Below are 25,849 nucleotides of genomic sequence, written 5' to 3'. Positions count from 1 at the left end.
TTCTGAATAAAAAAGCAAAAATTCTTATCTAAAAAAAACTGCAAATATATCAGCTCTTATGTAGAAATTTTTTGACACAGCTTCGTGCAATGCTGGCGTATATTTTTTTTTCATTTGCTTCTTGGAAGGAATGATCATGCGTTGGAAATATTCTTTAAATTTAAATGAATGCTTTTCTTTAAAAAAGTTACTTTATATTATAACAATTATTATTGGGGCATTTTTTTGGAACAAATTAAATGACAATTAACATACATTATTAGATATGCGCAAGGCTGCTTCTTTACCTTCTACAATAACACCCATCCTGCAGAGTCCTGACCAGAGTCCCGAGCAGAGCACACCGCTGACACGCGCCGACTCCCGCCGACTCACGCAGACTACTCAAGACTACTGTCGACTCACACAGACAAGCGCAGACTAGCGACAAGCAACAACTAACGACATACTACTCTCTGGTCAGAGACTCTGCCATGCCTCGCCCATCGCCGGCAACGCGTACGTCTTACATAACCCTCCACTGGGGAGGCAAAAATTTGGCAGCGATGGTGAGTCAATTAGACTTGCCATGAGCAACAAATTTTTCTTAATTAACTAACTTTACAATCACAGAATATATATATATATATATATATATATATATATATATATATATATATATATAGGTTCAGAACATGAAATAAAATATAGTGCACATGCACTGAGTACAGAACATATCAGGCAATGACAAAATGTATGCATAATGAGTACAAAACATATTAACAAATGGCAAAAGTGCACACGCACTGTAGTTCAGAACATATCAGCAAACCACAAAATGTATATGCAATGAATACAAATCATGTTAACAAATGACATAAAGTGCACACGCACTGTAGTACACAACATATCAGGAAATCACAAAATGTATAGGCAATGAGTACAAATCATATTGACAAATGACAAAAAGTGCACACGCACTGTAAAACTCTTTAGCATTTTTACAAGAAATAAACATATCAAGGAGTGAAATAAAGTGAACACGCACTGTAGAAGTCTTCAGCATTTTTACATAACATATCATAGAGTGAAATAAAGTGCACACGCAATGTATAAGTCTTTAGCATATTTAGGACAACTGATCATATTAACAAATGAAAATGAAGTGCACATGCACTGAATATGTCATCATTTTACAAGAACTAGGAAAGGAGTGGGAAGGATTGCATCATGGTTGTAGCACATTAGGTTGCACACAGCAGTACTGAAACTCCATATCTTTCTACAGAAGCACAACACCAAGTGAGACAATCTGATGTTCTTTTCCCTGAAGTATTAATCAGTGTAGCCAAGACACTGAAATGTCGTATTAATATTCCATGTTATCATTTTGGTAGTACACTAGGCACACCAAACAGTGGGACCATAATAACATCTCCATCGCTCAAGGTGGTGGACAGCATGTCGTGTCAACACCACGTTCTTGTAAAGTACACCAACTTAGAATTAGTGCAAAAACCAAATATAGTGCTCCATGATCATGAGGATAGACAGGACAAACGGATATTGCAGTAATTTCTGGTAATTAGGTCAGAAGGTGAAGGACATTAAGTCACATACTAGTCTTCATTGAGAATTACATTAGTCTAACAACTGATTTGAGTAATTGGTGGCACTCATCGCCCAGTTACTGAACATTTCTGTACCATGTATGAAGTATTACAGAATAATGTTCATAAATTATCTGTTTACAGAGAACATTGGCACTCATTGGCCAGTTACAAACCATCAGAAGTCATCATTCAAAACAGGAGCTAATGAATGGTATAGTATTAACATAATTCACTTAGTTATAGTAATCATTGGCACTCATTGTCCAGTTACAAAACATGTAGCAAGTACTGAATAGTACAAAACATTTTTCATCATTCAAGTGACATACGACATATTTAAAATAATTATTGGCATTCATTGACCAGTTACAAACCATCAGAAGTCATCATTCAAAACAGGAGCTAATGAATGGCATAGTATTAACATAATTCACTTAGTTATAGTAATTATTGGCACTCATTGTCCAGTTACAAAACATATAGCAAGTATTGAATAGTACAAAACATTTTTCATCATTCAAGTGACATACGACATATTTAAAATAATTATTGGCATTCATTGACCAGTTACAAACCATCAGAAGTCATCATTCAAAACAGGAGCTAATGAATGGCATAGTATTAACATAATTCACTGAGTTATAGTAATTATTGGCACTCATTGTCCAGTTACAAAACATATAGCAAGTATTGAATAGTACAAAACATTTTTCATCATTCAAGTGACATACGACATATTTAAAATAATTATTGGCCCTCATTGGCCAGTTACAAAGTATTCTTATATTTTTATAAAACCTTATTCAGTGTTATTCAGAAGTTATCATTCAAAATGAGAGTCAATTATTGGCATAGCATTGATAGAGTATAACAAGATATTATTTACAGAAATTATAGGCATAGTATTTATGCATTATTACAAAGCATCATTCAGTATTACTCAGAACTGATCACTCCAGTGACATAGGACATATTGAAAATGTAACATACTATAACTATTATTCAAGGTCTGTGACTAGAAAACATTATTCAGTATTACTCAGAACTGATCATTCAAGTGACATAGAACATATTGAAAATGTAACATACGGTAACTATTATTCAATGTCTGTGACTAGAAACATTACTCAGAATTACTCAGAACTCCCTTTTTTTGTGCTAGCAATGCATTGCGTTGAGATCGATAATTAATTACCGGGGCATAACGATATTTGCTTTTGAGTTATTGCTGCAAATGAAGATGTGTAACGTCATTCGTCATGAGTCAGCTGTAGCAAGGTTATGAAACAAGTAGAGTATATGTGATCACATTCATAAATGACACAGGTTTAATGACCAACTGCTTATAGCACATTAATTTCATGAATAATTTCTCCTGCAAAAAATACAAAATGGATTATTAAACTGAAAGAAGAAACGCATATTATGTTGAAAAGTAGTGAACTTCGAATTAACAGGTAGTGAAATGTGTATAAAATATATATGTTCTCTAGCTGTCCTTTCCAAAACCTTCAGTCATCATACCATGCGACATAAGACATACTGTCAAACCGAACTGCAATACTTAAATAACTACATAGCATAAATACATAAACTTCAACATTATCCTCATCTGCAAAGAAAAAACTTCATTATCCATATCATCATAACTCCATTATTATCGTCACCTATAAAGAAAAACTTCATTATCCATATTAGCATATTCTTCATCATTATTCATCACCATTCATTATCATCTGCAAAAAAGTCACTTCATTATTCATTATACAACTATTCCTTATTTCTAGCATATTTCATCACTAAAACTAAGATGTGTAGTTCTGTCTGACAGCCTGCATCAATCGCCTCGTATTCTGAAAGAAAACATTAGTTAAGACTGCTATTCTACGATGTATATAGTATATTCTTGTTAATGCTTGTTAATTCTGATCCATTTACTCTTCGTGACGAGGTATTGCATCTTCTTTCGTTCATTTCGAAGGTGAAATTCCCATTTCTGTTTAATTTATTTCTTTTACACGTTATTTCTTTCTGAAAATTATGAACAAAGATTAATGTCTTGCATTTAAATCATATACCCACTAAATAAAAACTGGTTTATAGTAACATAATTGAGCATACAGCATAGCATGACAGAAAACGTAATATGTCAAAAACATAGACAGTGTGCAGGTGCAAAAAATGTACACAGATATCACAATGTAGCAGCAAAAAAAAAAAAGTGTAAAATAGTCACGATGTTGAGATATCATAAGGCAAAATGTCAAAGTCAACTGGTATTTGTCATATTTTAAATATTTGATGGTGCATACAAACAAAACAGGAAAACAATCATATATACATGAAAAATGGAAAATATGCACGGTCTGATATATAACGACAAGGAATGTGACCTTCTTTGTGTTCAGCTTGTATGTTGTGTAGTTAATAGAGGCGAGAATTGTAGACTTTAATGGAGAGAGAATTTAATAAAATTAATATGTCACTAGATAGAATTGCATAATTATTCATAAGATACGTAAGCTTATCTGGAAAAATATGCACGGTCTGAGGTGTAACGACAAGAAGAGCGACCTGCTAACCTTACCTTGCCGGGCACTTGCCAAGAAAAAATACGACAATCATCAGTAAGTATTCAGGTGAATATAATTGTATAAGTGGTCATAAAAAAATTAGGAAATGGCATTACAGTGTGATAAATCATAAAGTATGTTCATTCAATAAAGGGTTTGATGTTGGAGACGTTGTCGTTCACTTTGGTTTTTCTGGTTCTCAAAGTTTCGACGTGTACTACATTGGGGTGAGGAATGCTGCGAATTCGATATGGACCTGCGTATAGAAGTTCAAATTTACTGCATCTACTCTTTCCTCTGTTGGATAAATAGTGTGTACGTACTAATATCTTCTGTCCAATGTGAAAGTCACGGCGTATACAAACCTGTTTCTGCTGTCTTCTCCGGCGCTCTGCGGCACGTTTGATGTTGTTCAGCGCAATGTCAATTATTTCATGGTGTCGTAGTCGACGAGATGTAGGAAAGGTTACTAATTCTTTAATTTTGTTAGGTGGTTCAACATTTTTCAGTATAACAGACGGAGATAGCATAGTAGATTCATTTGGTATGGAATTAATTACATCCTGGAATGAGAGTATGTATGTGTCCCAATCAATATGTCTTTTATGGCAGTATAATCTACACAGATTACCAATTTCTTTCATTAATCGTTCACCAGGGTTCGAAGAAGCATGGCACCTGGATATATAGATCGGAGAAATGTTTCTAGCTCGCAACATACGTGTCCATATAGCAGATCGAAACTGTGATCCATTGTCGGAAATTACTGTCAACACATGCCCTACATGAAATAAAAAATGTTTTACAAATGCTTTCGAAACAGTTTTAGCAGTAGCTTTGCGTAACGGAGTGAAGGTAACAAATTTTGAAATGAGTTCAACAGCGACAAAAATGTAGCAAAACCTCTATTAGTTCTGGGAATCGGACCAAAAATGTCTACAGTGGCCATATGTCTCAATTTAATCGGTACAATAGGATGTAATTGAGGAATATGTGAAGTCGCGTCAGATTTAGCTTTCTGGCAGATTTTACGTGACGCCAAAACTCGTCGTATACGTTTCTCCATGTTGGTAAAATAACAGTTCTGTCTCAGTATAAGAAAACATTTTCTGGCTCCGTAATGTGCGTAACTTAAATGAGTATACCAGATTAATTTGTTAACAAGTTCGTCAGGAATGCATAATAACCAATTGTTGCTGTCAGGATGAGAGCGGCGAAACAGAATATTATTGCATACAGTGTAATGGTTTCTAATGGTAACATTATTCCTATCTTGCCAAAGGTGTTTAATTTCTTTCCACACGTTGTCTTTACTCTGCTCTTGTGCTATGTCTTGTAATGACGACGAAATGAAATTTTCAAATGCAACTTGTTGAATGTACATGACGCTGAAATTTGCTTTGCAGAAGTTGGTTGCGATGACTTGCTAATTGTTGCTGAGAGAACGGGATAGTGCGTCTGCTACAATATTTTGTGTACCGGGAATGTGAACAATTGTAAAATTAAATTCTTGTAAATAAAGTTTCCATCTACTTAATCTCGTAAATTTAGCCGAAAGTAAAAACTGTATCGCTCTATGGTCTGTGTAAACGGTAGTATGTCTTCCATAAAGAAAATGCCTAAATCTGGTAAAAGCCCATACAACACATAATGTTTCAGGTTCTGTAAGAGAATAATTGCGTTCAGCAGGTGACAGAATGCGACTTGCAAAAGCGATGTTTTTAATTACTGTACAGCCATCTTCTTCAATTTCCTGAAAAATATGTACGCCTAAAGCGGTGTTAGAACTGTCGGTAGCAATGGAAAAATTTCTAGTAAGATCCGGGTGCGACAAAAGTGGTGCATTCAACAAGGCTTCTTTCAGGTTCACAAATTCAGAATGTGCTTGCCTATCCCAGGACCAAATAGTGTTTTTACCTGTCAATTGACATAATCTAGGGGTGTCTAAAGCAGAGTAATGAATAAATTTACGAAAAAAGTTAATTAAACCCAAAAAGCTACGTAGTTGTTTCTTCGTCGTAGGAACAGTAATGTCACGTAAAGCTCGAAGTTTTTCCGGGTCAGGCGTAATGCCCTCTGCTGAAATTACATGCCCAAGAAATTTTATAGAAGTTTTGCCAAAGTGCGATTTACTGAGATTAACTGTGAGTCCTTGTGCACGAAAAGTTCGTAACAGTTGTTCAAGAATTAGATTGTGTTCAGACCAGTTAGCTTCTGCAATAAGAATATCGTCTACATACGTTGTGATTCTGTCTTTAAGTTCTGTCGGAAGTATTGTATTCAAACCGCGAATAAAAGCTGCTGAAGAAATAGTTAAACCGAATGGTAATTTACAAAATTGATAACAGTCACCAAAACAGAGAAAAGCCGTGTACTTTCTGCAGTTCGGATGGAGTTGAATTTGCCAAAATCCCGATTTCAAATCTAATGTGGAATAAATAGCAGTACCATGAAATTTCTGTAGAAGTTCTTCTAGTGTCTGTGGGCGATCTGTTTCATTAATAATAATGTCATTGATGTGACGCGAATCAAGTACGAGGCGAAGTGAACCATCCTTTTTCTTAACAATATGGAGCGGGTTTATGTACGGACTAACTGCCGGTTCAATAATTCCTTGGTCAAGCATAGCTTGCAATTCTTTCTTAACTTGTTATCTGTGAATATACGGAATGGGATAATGTTTGGCTTTAAATGTGTTGTGCTGTTTAACTTGAAATTCATACATAAAACCGTACATAGTACCAGGAACATTGTCAAAAACTGGAGCTTGCTGTAAAAGAATTTTGCGTAGTTGTGTGCGTTCGTCATCTGTATTTGCATTGCTCTGTTTAACTTTATCAGAAATCATCTGTATAACGTCATAGTCGGCTTTGTCTGGAGTATTATGGTTGTGTACATATGTATCTGTGAACAATGTGGAATGACAGTCTATGTTACGTGATGCAGAAATGACCTCTGTACGATTAATTGTTTGTTCTTCTGCAGATAAAGAGTGCTGAAATTCTAAAGCAAGTTGCACATTTTCATCCTTCAACATTAAATATGAGTTTTGAAAGTCAATAATTGCGTCGTATTGTACCAGAAAATTCGTACCTAAAATAACGTCTGTTGTCAATAAGGGAACAATCCAAAAATTTGAGTGAAACGTATGACCTGCAATACAAAATGATAAATGTGTCTGTAATTTTACATCCACTCCTTTACTAGATATTGCTCCTTTTACTTTATTTTTGCCTAATGGTAACGTAGGATAGGTATTCTCTTTGTTACACTCGTTGAAAGTTTCTTCATTTATAACTGACATAGGTGATCCAGAATCGATTACTGCTGAAAATTTCGATGATCCAATTTTAACTTCGATGACAGGGTGTGAAATGGTTTTTTGAACAACTGGTCTTTCCTGCAAAAGAGTGTCTCGGATGTCGTCAAAAGTAATAACATTCTCGTGAACAAGATTCTGCGTATCTGAAGTATTGCTTACGTTGCTGGAAGATGCAACCTGTACTGTATTTAGTCAAATTCTATCTGATGTGCTATTATTTTCGGGAGGATGCTGTCGCATTTCCACTATTTGTACTGTTCTGTTATTTCTTCCCGACGTATTACGTTCGGGATGATATCTACTGTCTGGTTCATTCATGATAATATGTTGTTGCCGATGTTCTTGCTGCTGATAAGACCGACTGTTATTAAACGTAATCTGGTAATTGTGTTCATTACTTTTACGTCTGTCATGATAGTCATTTCTATACGGTGCACTGCGATAGGAATTGAAATAGTGTGTTTTCTGTACGTACTGATTCCCTTGTTGCCGTGCGTTACTATTTGTTGGAGCTGATGCTATACGCATACGCGGTGAAACATTAAAGCTTGGTCGACCTTGTGCATTACATTGTTGGTTAGGTATGCTAACCGGTTGGTTTTGTTGCTGTTGTTGGGAAAAACCTCTATTGTTACCAAAATGCGTTCGCTGTTGCTGATAATCTTGACGATACTGATAATTAAAATTTTGCCTGTTATTAAAGTTCTGGTAGGTGTCGTTCCTGAAGCGTCTATTACCTTTACTATTGAAATCGCGTGGCTGATCGTAATTGCTGTATGTTTGTTGACCTTGGTTATTATATGAAAAATTTTTGTTTATGAAGGAATAATCCGATTGCTGCACTTCCAAAAGCTGTAACAGATCTCTGAATGCCGAAATATTTTCTTTCTGATGACCCGTTAAAAGGGACACTCTTAATGATCGTGGTAACTTAGAGATACTTAATTGAATAAGTGCAGATTCACTGTATGGCCCACTTAAGTACTGGTTTTGTTGGACCATGTGTTCAAAAATTTGCGTGACAGTGGAAAAATTTGAGTTCTCATAATTCAGTAAACTAATTAATTGATCCTTAATTACGCGCTGTGTCGTCTTCGACCAATACGCTGACAGAAAAGCATTCTGAAATTCTTCTACCGAGTAGCATGTCTCGCGATCGGTCTCATACGAGTTGCCTTCCAAAAACTGCAAATAAATTCTAGTTTGTGCGTTACAGGCCAAGTCGGTGGAAAAGCAAAGCTAAATTGTTGTATCCAATCCAAGGGGTGAATCTGTGTTCTGTCATTTTTAAATACTTTAAATTTTCTCACTGATAAAAAGTATTTGTAATCAAAATTATCGTCTCTGTATGTCTGAACAGGTTCAGGATTGTATAAGAATCTATTTGTCTGTAATTGTTCGGAATCTAAGTCACGTACTCTCTGTAAATTGCCTAAATTATACGGGCTGTGTGAGTGTGAGAAATGTTCGGAATGTGGCGTATGCTGTGACGTGTTATTGACCGAAACATTTTTTAACTCTTTCACTTCTTGCCGTAGAGTTGACAATTTTCTACGTAATGTATTATTGGACGAATCTATCTTACTGATCGTCTGCTGTAAATTGTGGAATTCGGGTGTTTGATTAAACGAAATTGGTGAAGTATCATCTGATTTGCTGTCATTATTACTTTCAATAACGTCAATACGACTGGCCAATTCATCATATTTTTCAGTTAGTATTTTTACCTGATCATCGTTTTTAGTGTCACAAGCATTAATCTGTTTTTTTTTTTTTTATTTTACGTGTGGTTTCGTTCAATTTTTTAATGTCTGCTTTGATGACATCGGGATCCTGTATTAGTTCTAATTGTTCGAGTCTGTCAGTCACTGTCTGAAAGTCTACTGTACGTGTATCTGTTTTTGTTTTAAGATCGAAAATTTCACCACGCAATTCGGTGTTCAACTGTTTGATAGTGTTAATTTCGTCTGATACTGTAGCAATATTGTTGTCTACGTATGTTTTTGCTTTCGTAAACAATTTACGTTTATCTTCCTGTCTCTGTGCGGTAATTGTTTCCATGACTTGTCGATTTACTTTATTTTGTTCCTGTATGAATTTACGGTAACGCGTTTCACTGTTTTGTAGGTGGGGATTAAAACGTTAGTCAATTTGACTGTTCTGTTGGTCGAATTTCGCGTCTACTTTTGCATCCAGTGTGCGCGAAAGTTCCGCTGACATTAATTTAAACTCCTCGCGTAACTGTGTTGTGTTTTCAGAGCATTGTTTAGCGACTGCACTAATTTCGTGTCTAAGTGATTCTGTTGTGGCTGCTTGTATATTACTTAATTCTTGTGCAACAGATCTAATTTCTTCACTACTTTTCTTAGCATAAGCCTTAATTTCGTCACATAATTGTTCTTTTGTATCATGACATTGCGCGGCAACGGCTGTAATCTGTTCACTAAGTTGTTTGTTGTGTTCATTAAGTTGTTTGAAATTTTCATTAAGGTTGTCCTGTTTTACATTAAGTTGTTTGAAATTTTCATTAATCTGTTTGTTCTGTTCACTAAGTTGTTTGAAATTGTTGTCTTGCCTTTCATTCTGTTGTATGGAATTTTCATTAAGTTGTTGTTTGAAATTTTCACTAAGTTGTTGTTTGAGATTTTCATTATTTTCATTAAGTTGTTTGAAATTTGCACTATGTTGTAGGAATAGTGCCATAATTTGATCCAACCCAATATTACCTACTCTATTCTCTGTGCCTTTTGATGGCGTACATGCAATTGTCACTTTTTGTGTAACCATTTGGTCATTCTGTGATTCTCGAAAAGATTTCCCAATCGGATGTGCACTGTTAGTCACTACCTCGGAATCAAATAAATCTGTCCTATTTTGAGTATACTGTTCATTTTCGTTAGAAAAATTCATCTGTTCACTATCCAAATTTTGCAAACCCGGTGTGTTAAACTGGGCAGCGCTCATTGTAACAGAACGTCCCGCGTCATCAGTTGTCTTTAAATTAACAGAGGACACAACTGAGTTTGTTTGCTCATCATTAGCATTAAAATCATTACTAGTGATCAGTACGCACTGATTGTCTGTAAATGGAGAATTGTCATCATTACACTGAGTGTCGCAAATATTATCGGTCAAATTATTACAGTCGGTTATTTCGCTCATTATACATCGCGATGTACTGTTAACAGTTTTTCGCGGCATTTTCACTAATCAAAATTAAGCACAATTGAATCAAGGACAATGCAGAATGCAACAAACACAATTACAACAAAGAGCAACAAATTGCCGATGATCTGTGAAACAAAGAGTGACAAATTAGTAAATGCGTTGCGCCAGATGCAAACTACGTTTAAGTAAATAAGAGCAGATATATGACTACTTCTCAGAAGATTCACAAGGAAAATACGATCCTGACTGGATGTCGCCAAGTGTAACCTCCCCACAGAAAAATAACAATGAAAATGGACCATGAACCAAGGGTAAACTCCCCACAAAAATAATAACTAAATGAATTTGTTAATATTGTAACCTCAGAACAAAATTGATTTTAATGTAACCTCTGAACAAAATTGGCTCCCATTTATAATCCGTGTGCAAAAATACATTCACATTTAATGTAACCTCAAAATTCAATTCGTAAATCCGGAAATAATAATAAAAAAATTAGTAACCTGGTAAATTTTATGAGGACAGCAGCGCTGCCCTTCGGCCCTGTATTCTGAATAAAAAAGCAAAAATTCTTACCTAAAAAAAAACTGCAAATATATCTGCTCTTATGTAGAAATTTTTTGACACAGCTTCGTGCAATGCTGGCGTATATTTTTTTTTTTTTTGCTTCTTGGAAGGAATGATCATGCATTGGAAATATTCTTTAAATTTGAATGAATGCTTTTCTTTAAAACAGTTACTTTATATTAAAACAATTATTATTGGGGCATTTTTTTTGGAACAAATTAAATGACAATTAACATACATTATTAGATATGCGCAAGGCTGCTTCTTTACCTTCTACAATAATACCCATCCTGCAGAGTCCTGACCAGAGTCCCGAGCAGAGCACACCGCCGACACGCGCCGACTCACGCCGACTCACGCAGACTACTCTAGACTACTGTCGACTCGCGCAGACAAGCGCAGACTAGCGACAAGCAACAACTAACGACATACTACTCTCTGGTCAGAGACTCTGCCATGCCTCGCCAATCGCCGGCAACGCATACGTCTTACAACCCTTTCTTTCTGTATACTGTTCAAATATAAAAAGTAATCCAAAAATTATTACCATATCTATCTGTCTGAGTAGATAAACAATACTCATAATTTTTGTTAATGTACTTCACAGAAGTAGCCAGTAGTCGTGGTTCTTCTTTTTACTGTATTGTTTGACTCGTTCAACATGGCTGCTCTACTTCATGTTTGGACTGACAGAACACAACGTGCAAATAGACGAATGAATGGATGCTGGGACATTCCATGTATAATTTGTGCCGTAAGTTTTGGGTGGGAATGGAGACTGACTGGTGGCTGTGTAAGCATCGTCTTGAATCAATCCTTATCTTATTAAAAACAGTTTACAATACCAGAGAATGCGAATATAGCAAAACCATGTGCTCAACCTCTTGTTATAATTAACTTTACATAACAAATGACATAACAAACAACGAAACAATTGTTCACCCCACAATAATAAAACAGTCTTTTCCTGAGAGGGCAACAATAAAATACCGTAAAAACTTACCCTAAGATACAGTAACGCATTATACAAATAAAACAGTATTTCTTCTGCTGAATAATGACTTTATGAGAGGGTGTGGGGCGGCGGGTGAGGAAATTTACTGTTGTATAAATGTTTGAATGTAGAAACACTGCTTTTCCCGGCCGATTAACCACATGTGCGGCGGCGGGTGGAATTATTGTTGTTAAATGTTCCTATTATTTAGAATGTTAATTATGCTGTCTTTCGCCGTTCTCAACACTGGCTCTCTAACTACAATATTGGCAACCAGAAAGTGATTAGGAAAACGTGAAGCCTGTAATTAGAATTCCTAGTGCCCACTTCGTCTGAGAATACACTTATAGTTACAGCTCATAGCTCTGAGGAATTAGGAGATTGTCCGGGATTCATAATCAAAAACGGTCGTAAAAAAAAAAAAAAAAAAAACGTTCTGTATTCTGAAAGTCACAAATGAAAACAAAAGAATCCACACAATCTAACTAACAGAGCAGTTCAGAGTCTAATGCGCTGATGCCGCTATAATTGTCCGAAGTAACTGTTTAAATGAATGCTCGCCATAATTTGATGATAATGTTTCATCAAACGCCACGCTAAATAATGGTAGAATGTCTGTCCCGCGACGGCACGTGAAAATACGACATACGCAAACTGAAGATAAATAATTAAAATCATCCCAGAATTAACACTTCACTCGAAAATGATTTCATGGTTACGCGTATCCCGAGTAACTTAATACAGCATCCAAGGCCGTTTGTAGCAATGATACCGATGCGACGCGATTCCCGACACAGATGGCCTGCTATTCAGCGTCTGGAGAGAACTGGGGCCTTGCTTCCTCGCGCAGCGTTCTTATATATAAAGCCGCAGTGCGGACGGCTAAGGGAACGCCTGATCAAATCGGCTCTCCCGACTAGCCGCTGGGCTAGTAATGCACCACTTTAAGTTACCGAATAAATCATAGCTTCTTTTGCTGATGGCCGATGAAGCTCTCAATTTAAATGTGCATTCAGCACACAGGTAAGTAATCATAATAAAATTTTGATGTGGCTAAGTTAAATATTTTGGGCGAGAGAATTAATTTAATTACACTGCACGCAGTAGACGAGCTCTGAACTGGCCCTTTGGAGATACGCTATCGCTATAGTTTTATAGGTATTCAAATGAAACTTCTCACATCCTTATGGTGATAGCGGATCTCCATTATACTTAAATATAAACATCCTAGCCTTATTTATTGTTGTTGTTGTTGTGGTCTTCAGTCCTGAGACTGGTTTGATGCAGCTCTCCATGCTACTCTATCCTGTGCAAGCTTCTTCATCTCCCAGTACCTACTACAACCTACATCCTTCTGAATCTGCTTAGTGTATTCATCTCTTGGTCTCCCCCTACGATTTTTACCCTCCACGCTGCCCTCCAATACTAAATTGGTGATCCCTTGATGCCTCAGAACATGTCCTACCAACCGATCCCTTCTTCTGCTCAAGTTGTGCCACAAACTCCTCTTCTCCCCAATCCTATTCAGTACCTCCTCATTAGTTATGTGATCTACCCATCTAATCTTCAGCATTCTTCTGTAGCACCACATTTCGAAAGCTTCTATTCTCTTCTTGTCCAAACTATTTACCGTCCATGTTTCACTTCCATACATGGCTACACTCCATACAAATACTTTCAGAAATGACTTCCTGACACTTAAATCTATACTCGATGTTAACAAATTTCTCTTCTTCAGAAACGCTTTCCTTGCCATTGCCAGTCTACATTTTATATCCTCTCTACTTCGACCATCATCGGTTATTTTGCTCCTCAAATAGCAAAACTCCTTTACTACTTTAAGTGTCTCATTTCCTAATCTAATTCCCGCAGCATCACCCGATTTAATTCTACTACATTCCATTATCCTCGTTTTGCTTTTGTTGGTGTTCTTCTGATATCCTCCTTTCAAGACACTATCCATTCAGTTCAGCTGCTCTTCACCTGCGCTGACAGAATTAGAATGTCATCGGCGAACCTCAAAGTTTTTATTTGTTCTCCATGGATTTTAATACCTACTCCGAATTTTTCTTTTGTTTCCTTTACTGCTTGCTCAATATACAGATTGAATAACATCGGGGAGAGGCTACAACCCTGTCTTACTCCCTTCCCAACCACTGCTTCCCTTTCATGTCCCTCGACTCTTATAACTGCCATCTGGTTTCTGTACAAATTGTAAACAGCCTTTCGCTCCCTGTATTTTACCCCTGCCACCTTTAGAATTCGAAAGAGAGTATTCCAGTCAACATTGTCAAAAGCTTTCTCTAAGTCTACAAATGCAAGGAACGTATGTTTGCCTTTCCTTAATCTTTCTTCCAAGATAAGTCGTAGAGTCAATAGTGCCTCACGTGTTCCAACATTTCTATGGAATCCAAACTGATCTTCCCCGAGGTCGGCTTCTACTAGTTTTTCCATTCGTCTATAAAGAATTCGTGTTAGTATTTTGCAGCTGTGGCTTATTAAACTGATTGTTCGGTAATTCTCACATCTGTCAACACCTGCTTTCTTTGGGATTGGAATTATTATATTCTTCTTGAAGTCTGAGGGTATTTCGCCTGTTTCATACATCTTGCTCACCAGATGGTAGAGTTTTGTCAGGACTGGCTCTCCCAAGGCCGTCAGTAGTTCCAATGGAATGTTGTCTACTGCGGGAGCCCTGTTTCGACTCAGGTCTTTCAGTGCTCTGTCAAACTCTTCACGCAGCATCGTATCTCCCATTTCATCTTCATCTACATCCTCTTCCATTTCCATAATATTGCCCTCAAGTACATCGCCCTTGTATAGACCCTCTATATACTCCTTCCACCTTTCTGCTTTCCCTTCTTTGCTTAGAACTGGGTTTCCATCTGAGCTCTTGATGTTCATACAAGTGGTTCTCTTATCTCCAAAGGTCTCTTTAATTTTCCTGTAGGCCGTATCTATCTTACCCCTAGTGAGATAAGCTTCTACATCCTTACATTTGTCCTCTAGCCATCCCTGCTTAGCCATTTTGCACTTCCTGTCGATCTAATTTTTGAGACGTTTGTATTCCTTTTCGCCTGCTTCATTTACTGCATTTTTATATTTTCGCCTTTCATCAATTAAATTCAATATTTCTTCAGTTACCCAAGGATTTCTACTAGCCCTCGTCTTTTACCTACTTGATCCTCTGCTGCCTTCACTACTTCATCCCTCAAAGCTACCCATTCTTATTCTACTGTATTTCTTTCCCCTATTCCTGTCAATTGTTCCCTTATGCTCTCCCTGAAACTCTGTACAACCTCTGGTTCTTTCAGTTTATCCAGATCCCATCTCCTTAAATTCCCACCTTTTTGCAGTTTCTTCAGTTTTAATCTACAGGTCATAACCAATAGATTGTGGTCAGAGTCCACATCTGCCACTGGAAATTTCTTACCATTTAAAACCTGGTTCCTAAATCTCTGTCTTACCATTATATAATCTATCTGATACCTTTCAGTATCTCCAGGGTTCTTCCACGTATACAACCTTCTATCATGATTCTTAAACCAAGTGTTCGCTATGATTAAGTTGTGCTCTGTGCAAAATTCTACCAGGCGGCTTCCTCTTTCATTTCTTAGCCCCAATCCATATTCACCTACTACGTTTCCTTCTCTCCCTTTTCCTACACTCGAATTCCAGTCACCAATGACTATTAAATTTTCGTCTCCCTTCACTATCTGAATGATTTCTTTTATTTCATCATACATTTCTTGAATTTCTTCGTCATCTGCAGAACTAGTTGGCATATAAACTTGTACTACTGTAGTAGGTGTGGGCTTAGTATCTATCTTGGCCATAATAATGCGTTCACTAAGCTGTTTGTAGTAGCTTAGCCGCGTTCCTATTTTCCTATTCATTATTAAACCTACTCCTGCATTACCCCTATTTGACTTTGTGTTTATAACCCGGTAGTCACCTGACCAGAGGTCTTGTTCCTCCTGCCACCGAACTTCACTAATTCCCACTATATCTAACTTTAACCTATCCATTTCCCTTTTCAAATTTTCTAACCTACCTGCCCGATTAAGGGACCTGACATTCCACGCTCCGATCCGTAGAACGCCAGTTTTCTTTCTCCTGATAACGACATCCTCTTGAGTAGTCCCCGCCCGGAGATCCGAATGGGGGACTATTTTACCTCCGGAATATTTTACCCAAGAAGACGCCATCATCATTTAATCATACAGTAAAGCTGCATGCCCTCGGGAAAAATTACGGCCGTAGTTTCCCCTTGCTTTCAGCCGTTCGCAGTACCAGCACAGCAAGGCCGTTTTGGTTATTGTTACAAGGCCAGATCAGTCAATCATCCAGACTGTTGCCCTTGCAACTACTGAAAAGGCTGCTGCCCCTCTTCAGGAACCACACGTTTGTCTGGCCTCTCAACAGATACCCCTCCGTTGTGGTTGTACCTACGGTACGGCTATCTGTATCGCTGAGGCACGCAAGCCTCCCCACCAACGGCAAGGTCCATGGTTCATGGGGGGGGGGGGGGAGCCTTATTTATTAGCCTACTTAATCTATCTTGCTTCCTTAAGTTTTAAGACAAAACCAGAAAATCATGAATTTCCACTAAAATCTTAATTTGTGAGATCCAGAAGACTGTTTTTATTAAATAATTATGAAAAATTAATCTAATTATAAATTTTTAACTCTCTAGCTCTTTTCTGTTGCGCCAATGATTTTTACAGAAAAACGTCCAAATTTCGAAAATGGCTAAAGTTATCGAACTGATATTCAACACATGTTGTTTTAGTATTACTCCTGACATGCTAGAAATGTTTTAGGTTATTTGCTTGATTTTTAAAGTATTGCGCAACATTTATGACGTCCGAGCTAGTTACAGCGCACTGGCTGGCACACAATGGAAAGACATGTGAATTTACTACAGCGTGAGTAGGCTGTTTCCCTACAAGGGCACCAAATAAAACCGCCACAAGTAGAAGGGCTTACTAGAATGACCTAATGTTCACTACTACCTACACCTCCAGCGGATCCCTCACAGGCGGTGGATAGAACGACACCATCTACACAGACACATAGCCAACTATGGAAACTACATACATCAAAAAAAGTTTAGCATCACCCTGTTCCCAGAACTCCTGAAGACAGACGTTGACTGTGGATACTGTATCACAGACAAAGTCCCTTTGACTGTTCAGAGATGTCACTAAACCCGCCCAAAGCTGTAAACAACCACTCATGAGCAGCGCCTATTAGACGGAGGGGGTCAGACAGTCGATCAGTTCCAGTCATTCCACCAGGAAGGAGGTAAATGGCTCGTGTTGTTTGCAGTTCAATAATGCTTAGACGGTCAATACCACGGTTAGATAGTGTCAGCATTGTTACTTTGTGCCAGGAAGGGCTCTCAACAAGGGAAGTGTCAGGGCGTCTCGGTTTGAACCTAAGCGATGTTGCTCAGACATGGAAAAGATACAGAGAGACAGGAACTGTCGATGACATGATCACTAAGCCCACCCAAGGTCTAATACTGCAGTGGATGACCGTTACCTACGGATTATGGCTCGGAAGTACCCTGACAGCAACGCCACCAGGTTGAATAATACTTTTCGTGCAGCCACAGGACGTCGTGTTACGACTCAATCCGTGTGCAGTGGCTGCTTGATGCAGCACTTCACTCTCCACGTCCATGACGAGTTCCATCTTTGCAAACACGACACCGTGCAGCGCGATACACATGGGCACAACAACATGCCATGTAGACCGCTCAGGATTGGCATCACATTCTCTTCACCTATGAGTGTCGCGTATGCCTTCAACCAATCGTCGGAGATGTGTTTGTAGGCAACCCGGTCAGGCTGAAAGTCTTAGACACACTGTCCAGCGAGTGCAGCAGGGTGCAGGTTCACTGCTGTTTCGGGGTGGAATTATGTGGGCCGACGTACGCCGCGGGTCCGCAGCTCGTGGTCGTGCGGTAGCGTTCTCGCTTCCCGCGCCCGGCTTCCCGGGTTCGATTCCCGGCGGGGTCAGGGATTTTATCTGCCTCGTGATGACTGGGTGTTGTGTGATGTCCTTAGGTTAGTTAGGTTTAAGTAGTTCTAAGTTGTAGGGGACTGATGACCATAGATGTTGAGTCCCATAGTGCTCAGAGCCATTTGAACCATTTGAACGTACGCCGTTGGTGGTCATGGAAGGCACCGTAATGGCTAGATGATACGCGAATACCCACCTCCGACCTATAGTACAACCATATCGGCAGCATATTGGCGAGACATTCTTCTTCATGGACGACAATTCGCGCCTCCATCATACACATCTTATGAATGACTTCCTTCAGGATAACGACATCGCTCGACTAGAGTGGCCATCATTTTCTCCAGACATGTACCCTCTCGAACATGCATGGGATAGATTGAAAAGGGCTGTCTATGGACGACGTGACCCGCCAACCACTCTGAGGGATTTATGCCGAATCGCCATTGAGGAGTGGTACAATCTTGACCTACAGCGCCTTGAGAACGTGTGGATAGTATGCCACAACGAATACAGGCATGCATCAATGCAATAGGACGTGCTACTGGGTGTTACAGGTACTGGTGTGTACAGCAATCTGGACCACCACCTCTGAAGGTCTCGCTGTATGATGGTACAACATGCAATGTGTGGTTTTCATGAGCAATGAAAAGGCAGAAATTATGTTTATGTTGGTCTCTATTCCAATTTTCTGTAGAAGTTTCGGACCTCTTGGACCCGGGGTGATGTAAAACTTTTTCGGATGTGTGTCCAAAGATAATACATAAACAAACATAGTTAGAGCGGTTTTTTCGCTAATAGTCAGTTATTCCATACGGACCTTGCCATGTTATCAATACAAAGCAATAATGGCACACTCATAGAACATTACACCCATGCCATGCAAATACATTCAAGTGCAGGTAGAGCGCAATGTAATTCCTCACGCCCTTGCCACACTTCTTCACAACAAAACCTATACCAGGCCAGCTCACAAGTCCTGGCGCACATCCTCCACTGTATTTTGGTCGGTCAAAATTCTAACAGTCAGGAGTACCCGCTAAGTGCAGTTATGGCACACACAAACGCACACGCCATTTTATGCTTGCAGTGTATCGCCATGACCGACACCCTGCATCATCCTTCCTTCCTAACTATGACCGACGCCACAAGGAAGACTTCATCTACTACCACAGCCGGATAATGTCCACGTTACAGTCATCCACGCCCTGTGCTGACTGTTACAGTCCATTGCTACTGTCCTACGCTGCCTCTCCTTCCTCAAGGATTGTTTTTCTGAGTTGCAATCAAAAAATGGCTCAGAGCACTATGGGACTTAACATCTGAGGTCATCAGTCCCCTAGAACTTAGAACTACTTGAACCTAACTAACCTAAGGACAACACACATATCCATGCCCGAGGCAGGATTCGAACCTGCGATCGTAGCAGTCGCGCGGTTCCGGACTACAACGCCTAGAACCGCATGGCCACCGCGGCCGGCGAATTGCAATCAATGAACTCCCAGCCCGCTCTGATCCAGCACACCCTGGACCACACCACTAATTCCAAACAACATCAACCATCATGCCAATGTACGTCCTCTGGTAATGTAACCTAGGATTTCCAGTCACTTCGTCGCAGTAGCCCCAACACTCACTTCAATATGCTCACGTCAGTGTCACAGATTCCACTCTGCACTGCACACTCACCACCATTGTGTCATGCCACCATTGGAAATCTCGGTGTGACATTGCTTCTGCGAACTCGCTGTGTCATGTGCCATCTGGCAAGACTAGAGCACGTGGCATACATGATGTAAACAGGGGCACTTTCTACTGAAGTGCCGGCCGCTATGGCCGAGTGGTTCTAGGCTCTTCAGTCCGGAACCGCGCTGCTGCTACAGTCGCAGGCTCGAATCCTGCCTCGGGCATGGATGTGTGTGATGTCCTTAGGTTAGTTAAGTTTAAGTAGTTCTAAGTCTAGGGGTCTGACGACCTCAGATGTTAAGTCCCATATTGTTTAGAACCATTTGAACCATTTAAATATACTGAGGTAGGCGATTGCAATTTTCAGGTACTTCACATCTGCACAAATACATGTGCACTCGGTGTGAAGCGTTAGTTCATGTTGATAACCGGTCTATGAGATTTTAATAACAGTCATTAGGTGCAAAGGTCTGCAGGATCACAGGGTCGCAGTTATAGGATAATAAAAACTGAAATTACCTAGAAAAGGCACCTCGAACACAGGTATACTACTCGTAAGCATCTGAAATGATTTTTCATAAATACCTATGGTCGCTGCATTAAATTATCATTACTGGTATCAACTTCGTCCTTTTTAGTCCATGATTGCATTTGTGGAAGTTTATTATAAAACTCAAAGAAAGAGACGCAGTGGATGAGCAAACTACACTGAAACGCCAAGGAAACTGGTATAGGCATGCGAATTCAAATACATAGGTGTGCAAACAGGCAGAATACGGCCCTGGGGTCGGCAACGCCTATATAAGACATAACTTGTCTGGCGCAGTTGCTAGATCGGTTACTGCTGCTACAATGGCAGGTTATAAAGATTTAGGGTTACAGGGTACTTATAAATGGTGGAAAAATCTAAATGTTTTTATGACTTTATTAAATTCTATAGACTTTCCTGATTACATTGATACATACATTATAGGGTTTCAAATGAAAAGTGACCTACGTATATCAAATTTTAAAGTTACGATGATGTATTCCGCCACGCCCCCTTTATTTCTGTTACAGAAACCAGTATTATTTCCAAAAGAACTGTGAACTTTCTGTTTCCGGCGATTATACGTATGATACATAGCATATGTTGGTAACAGTGCAGGTTTCTAATTTCTGGAAATGATGAACTTTGCTAGTTTTTTCTTTTGTTTCGCTGAAGTAATTTGTTCACGTGTTACTGAATATTTGTTGCCCAAGTGCTCATATATTTGTAGAAGTACATATCGTTTAGTGTGCAATAAATACGAATTATGCCATGCATCAAAAAATCCAATAAAAGGAAATTGCATGGTAACCAGTTCACAAACAAAGTAGGCACACTCATGAAAGTAACCTATGTATAAGTTCTTCGAGGAAGAAACTCCTACATGTTACGTCTCCTGGTGATTCAAATATTTGTGTTAACAATGACGCTGTTTGTAGTGGATTTGTTGATGTTGATGTGGGCATCTTATCTTCTTTGATTAAGGAAGTGGCCAAATGTAAACAATGTGATGGTGTAAGCTGTCTGGAAATAACTGAACAACAAAGCATAAGAAAGGGTTTAGCGTCAAAGTTAGTTGATATGTGTATATCCTGCAATAAATCTACCTCGAAAATGACTTCAAACATTGTGCATAATTCATATGATGTGGATTTGAAGTTAGTGTATGCAATGCGTGCAATAGGAAAGGACAAAAGGCTGCTGAAACTTTTTGTGGTTTGATGGACCTTCCTCCTCCTCCCAGTAGGTTCAAAAAGTACATAAAAATACATTTAGGTGTCTTAACAGTTGTATCTAAAGCATCTCTGAAACGTGCAGTAGAGTAAACTGTAAATATTAGTGGAACCAAGGCCATTGCTGTTACACTTGATGGGACATGGAAACGTCGAGGACATCGTTCCTTGAATGGTGTTGTAAGAGCTACTTCTCTGGAGAATGGAAGAGTTGTTGATGTTGAGTGCTTATCTAAGTACTGCCACACCTGCCATGGTAACACTGAAGGACATACTGAACATCAGTTTTCTAACAATTATTATGGTTTCAGTGGAGATATGGAGTGTCATGGAGTTCTAAAAATATTTGAAAGAGCTGTGCCCGCTTATAACGTTAGATATATGAAGTACCTAGGAGATGGGGACTCTAAAGCTTTCAATAAAATTAATGAGTTCAATGTTTGTGGTGGCACCTTGGTAACAAAACTGGAGTGTTGTGGACATGTGCAAAAGAGGGTGTGTGCTAGACTGAGGAAGCTACGAAGAGAAATGAAAGGAAAGATGCTGTTTGACGGAAATTCCCTGTCTGGCCGAGGCAGAAGGACAGAAACTGAAATAGCCCTTCTTCAGAGTTATTATGGACTGGTCATTGGACGAACTGCACCTCTGAATGGTGTTACAGCAATGAGAAAAGTTGTATGGGCCAGACATTTTCATAAGTTGTCCACAGATGAACACCCTGTTCACAGACTTCACCCTAAAGGAGCAGACTCTTGGTGTGGTTACCAAAAAGTGGTTAAACATACCATCATAAGCATTCTTTTCCTGAGCCTATTACGAATGAAATAAAACCAATTTTTAGAGACGTAATTGACCCTGTTTTGATTAGTAAATGTTTTCATGGAGACGCTCAGAATAGACAAATGAAAGTTTCAAGCTCTGTATATGGGAAAGATTACCCAAGAATGCTTTTGTAGGACAGAATACATTAAAAGTTGGTATACTGGATGCTGTGATATGTTTCAATGATGGAGTGACAGGAAGGTTGGAAGCCCTGAGAAATTTAGTCATAAAATGTGGCTCTAATACGGAAGGTCAATTGCTTGTGTATGGCAGACAACTGGTGCATGAAGCTGACAGCTTCGCTCTTCAAGTTACCAAAGAAGCAAGAAGTGATAAAAGGAATGCCAAGAGGAAGCGTGAAGATGAAGAAATGCTGCAGGATGAAGACTATGTTTCAGGAATGTTGTGAGGTACAGTTTAACTGTACTCATATTTTCTTTCGCAATTTCCCACAAGTTGTATTTTTCAGAATTCAGGTACAAATATTTCCTAAAGTTTATAAAGCATTCCTCTAATTTTTTTCAGTAACTTTCAATAGTCCATAGTTATGTAGTAGACCTAAGCTTTATTGCAGAATAAACTAAATTATAGAAAAAATAACATTTTTATTAGGAAAAACGTTATAAAAATTAAAATATAAGATGTGATATTTTTTATCCTTGTTATATACATAAAATGTGGAATTAAATAGGTCTAGTACCTCAGCTATCATGTCATGCATACCTGGTAAAAATTTGGTCTCCTTCAAATGTATAACATTGGATTAAATGGTACCTCAATTTGAGGAAGCGTTTTGGAAAAAAAAATTGTATCAATTTCTTTATAATTTTTTTAATAACTCTAAGCAGGTCCAAAAATGTTCAGAATACTTCTAATTTGTTTAGAACATGTGCTGCATTACCTGATATCAACAAAAAATCTGTAAAACATATACATTATAAACAGTGCCTGCAAGTAATAGGTGTTGATTTTTACATGATACTGAGCCGGAGAAGTACCCTGTATCCTGTGAGTTTGAACATGGTGTTATAGTCGGCTCAGGAGCGATGGGACATATCACCTCCTAGGTAGCGATGAAGCAGGTATTGTTCCGTACGGCCGTTTCACGAGTGTACATGAATATCAGGAATTCAGTAAAATATCAAATCTCCGGCATCGCTGCGGCCGGAATAAGATTTGACACCACCTTGAAGGGTACAGTAGTGATTGGGCCCATTGTAAACAGTATTAATAGTTAATAATGACATTTATTTACTTCTCTCTTACGTCACTGGTCAATACTTTCTCCTAAGCTGACAACTGTGTTACTGACGGTAGGCCCACTGTAGGCCAGCAACTTTTAGAGGCCACGTTGGTGATGTCTCTGGCCCAAAATTTTCCTTGGCATCGTGGAGGCTGTATAGCTCCTCAATTCACTCATGTCACCACAGTGGTACACGAAGGCAGCCGTGTGCCTGTTACCACTCACTGTCCTCTGGCAGGAGTGAGACAGCATCTGGCGTGGTGCACCAAGTTCCACTAGGAACTCTGCATTGATGACAACGGGCATGGATGGCAAGTCAGTGAGTCTGTGGCACCAAGTCCTGTGAAGGGCAGGAGTGAGACAGCATCTGGCGTGGTGCACCAAGTTCCACTAGGAACTCTGCATTGATGACAACGGGCATGGATGGCAAGTCAGTGAGTCTGTGGCACCAAGTCCTGTGAAGGGCTCAGTGCTGGCGGCAGGCGCCGCACGCTACTGCTAGTCATTTCACTGTCTGGTGATGCCCTGGTGTTGTGGTGGTGTTGCTTGTTTCCGTGATGAGAAATGCTCTCCTGTCATAAAATTCAAACTTGTTTATGTGCCCCAGGCATTCATATCATTCACTACAACGCAACATCTAGTCATGACGCCCATAGCAAGAGACTTTCCGTGCTATGGTGACATTGTGCCGGTGGCTACACAGTTATTTGGTACAGTTCACTGTTGTGTTCGGCTGTCCTGGATTTGCAATCCTCTGGCATGTGTATTATTGTGACACACATGTCGCATGTCAACACTCTGGTGGCTACCGACTAGCAGCTGTTAACACAATGCTCTCTGGCGACTTCCACACTACTTCTGCTCGTTACTACTACAGATGTATAAGTTTTGCTCAAAGACTGAGTAGTGACACTGCAATATTATTATTAGTTTGCTAATGTAGCATAATACACTGCAGTGCCAAAGAATGTAGTATAGGCATACGTATTCATACACAGAGAAATGTGAACAGGCAGAATACGGCGCTGCGGTCAGCAACGCCTATAAAAGACAAGTGTCTGGCACAGTTGATAATCGGTTACTGCTGCTATAATTATCAAGATTTAAGTGAATTTGAATGTTGTGTTATAGTTGGCGCATGAGCGATGGGACACAGCATTTTCGGGGTACCGATGAAGTGGGGATTTTCCCGTACGAGCATTTCACGAGTGTACCGTCAAAATCAAGATTCCAGTAAAATATCAAATCTCCGACATCGCCGCGGCCGGAATAATGCATAATGTGAAGGTGCCTCGTGTTACACTATTTCATACGCTGCTAACACAAACAGAAGCTAGAAATGAAAAGACACCGAGCGTCATCAGCTCATGACACTCACTCCATGTTTTCTCAGTCTATGGTGTCTGATTCCAGGAAACAATGTTGCCTACATTATTTTGTTCACAAAGTTACCTATATTATTCAATTTACGCTCATTCGTGTGTGACCTGTTTGCATTACAATTGCCGTTTTATCTAAGAACACTGGTAACTCTTGACGTGTTGTGCTACTGTCTGCCGGCTGGGGTGGCCGAGCGGTTCTAGGCGCTTCAGTCTGGAACCGCGCAACCACTACGGTCACAGGTTCGAATCCTGCCTTGGGCATGGATGCGTGTGATGTCTTTAGGGTAGTTAGGTTTAAGTAGTTCCAAGTTCTAGGAGACTGATGACCTCAGATGTTAAGTCCCATAGTGCTCAGAGCTATTTGAAGCATTTTTTTTTGCTACTGTTTTTTTTGAATGGCGCACAAAGGATTTAATTGCGTTCAGTCAAAATGTAACATGGTTCCTGAGCTGTACATAATATAAGTGCAGCAAATAGAACAAACATACATTCAGTTAACTCACGTACACAGAAAAACAGCCGAAATGAACAACAGGAAAATAAAACTTATTTTACAGTCGAACAACGCAGCTGTGCATTCAGGAGAAAACCGAACTTTCGCTTTAAACATATTCTACAGCAAAGCGTATGAAATGGAAATAAAACTAAATAAAACTCGTGTTTCTGTCTGATAACTGAAGCGAACGTCTAATAGAACTATGAATAGAAC

This window comes from Schistocerca nitens, chromosome 3 (genome assembly GCF_023898315.1).
Source record: "Schistocerca nitens isolate TAMUIC-IGC-003100 chromosome 3, iqSchNite1.1, whole genome shotgun sequence".
NCBI lineage: Eukaryota > Metazoa > Arthropoda > Insecta > Orthoptera > Acrididae > Schistocerca > Schistocerca nitens.
The sequence above is the reverse complement of the archived record's forward strand: the minus strand, read 5'-3'. Positions refer to the sequence as shown.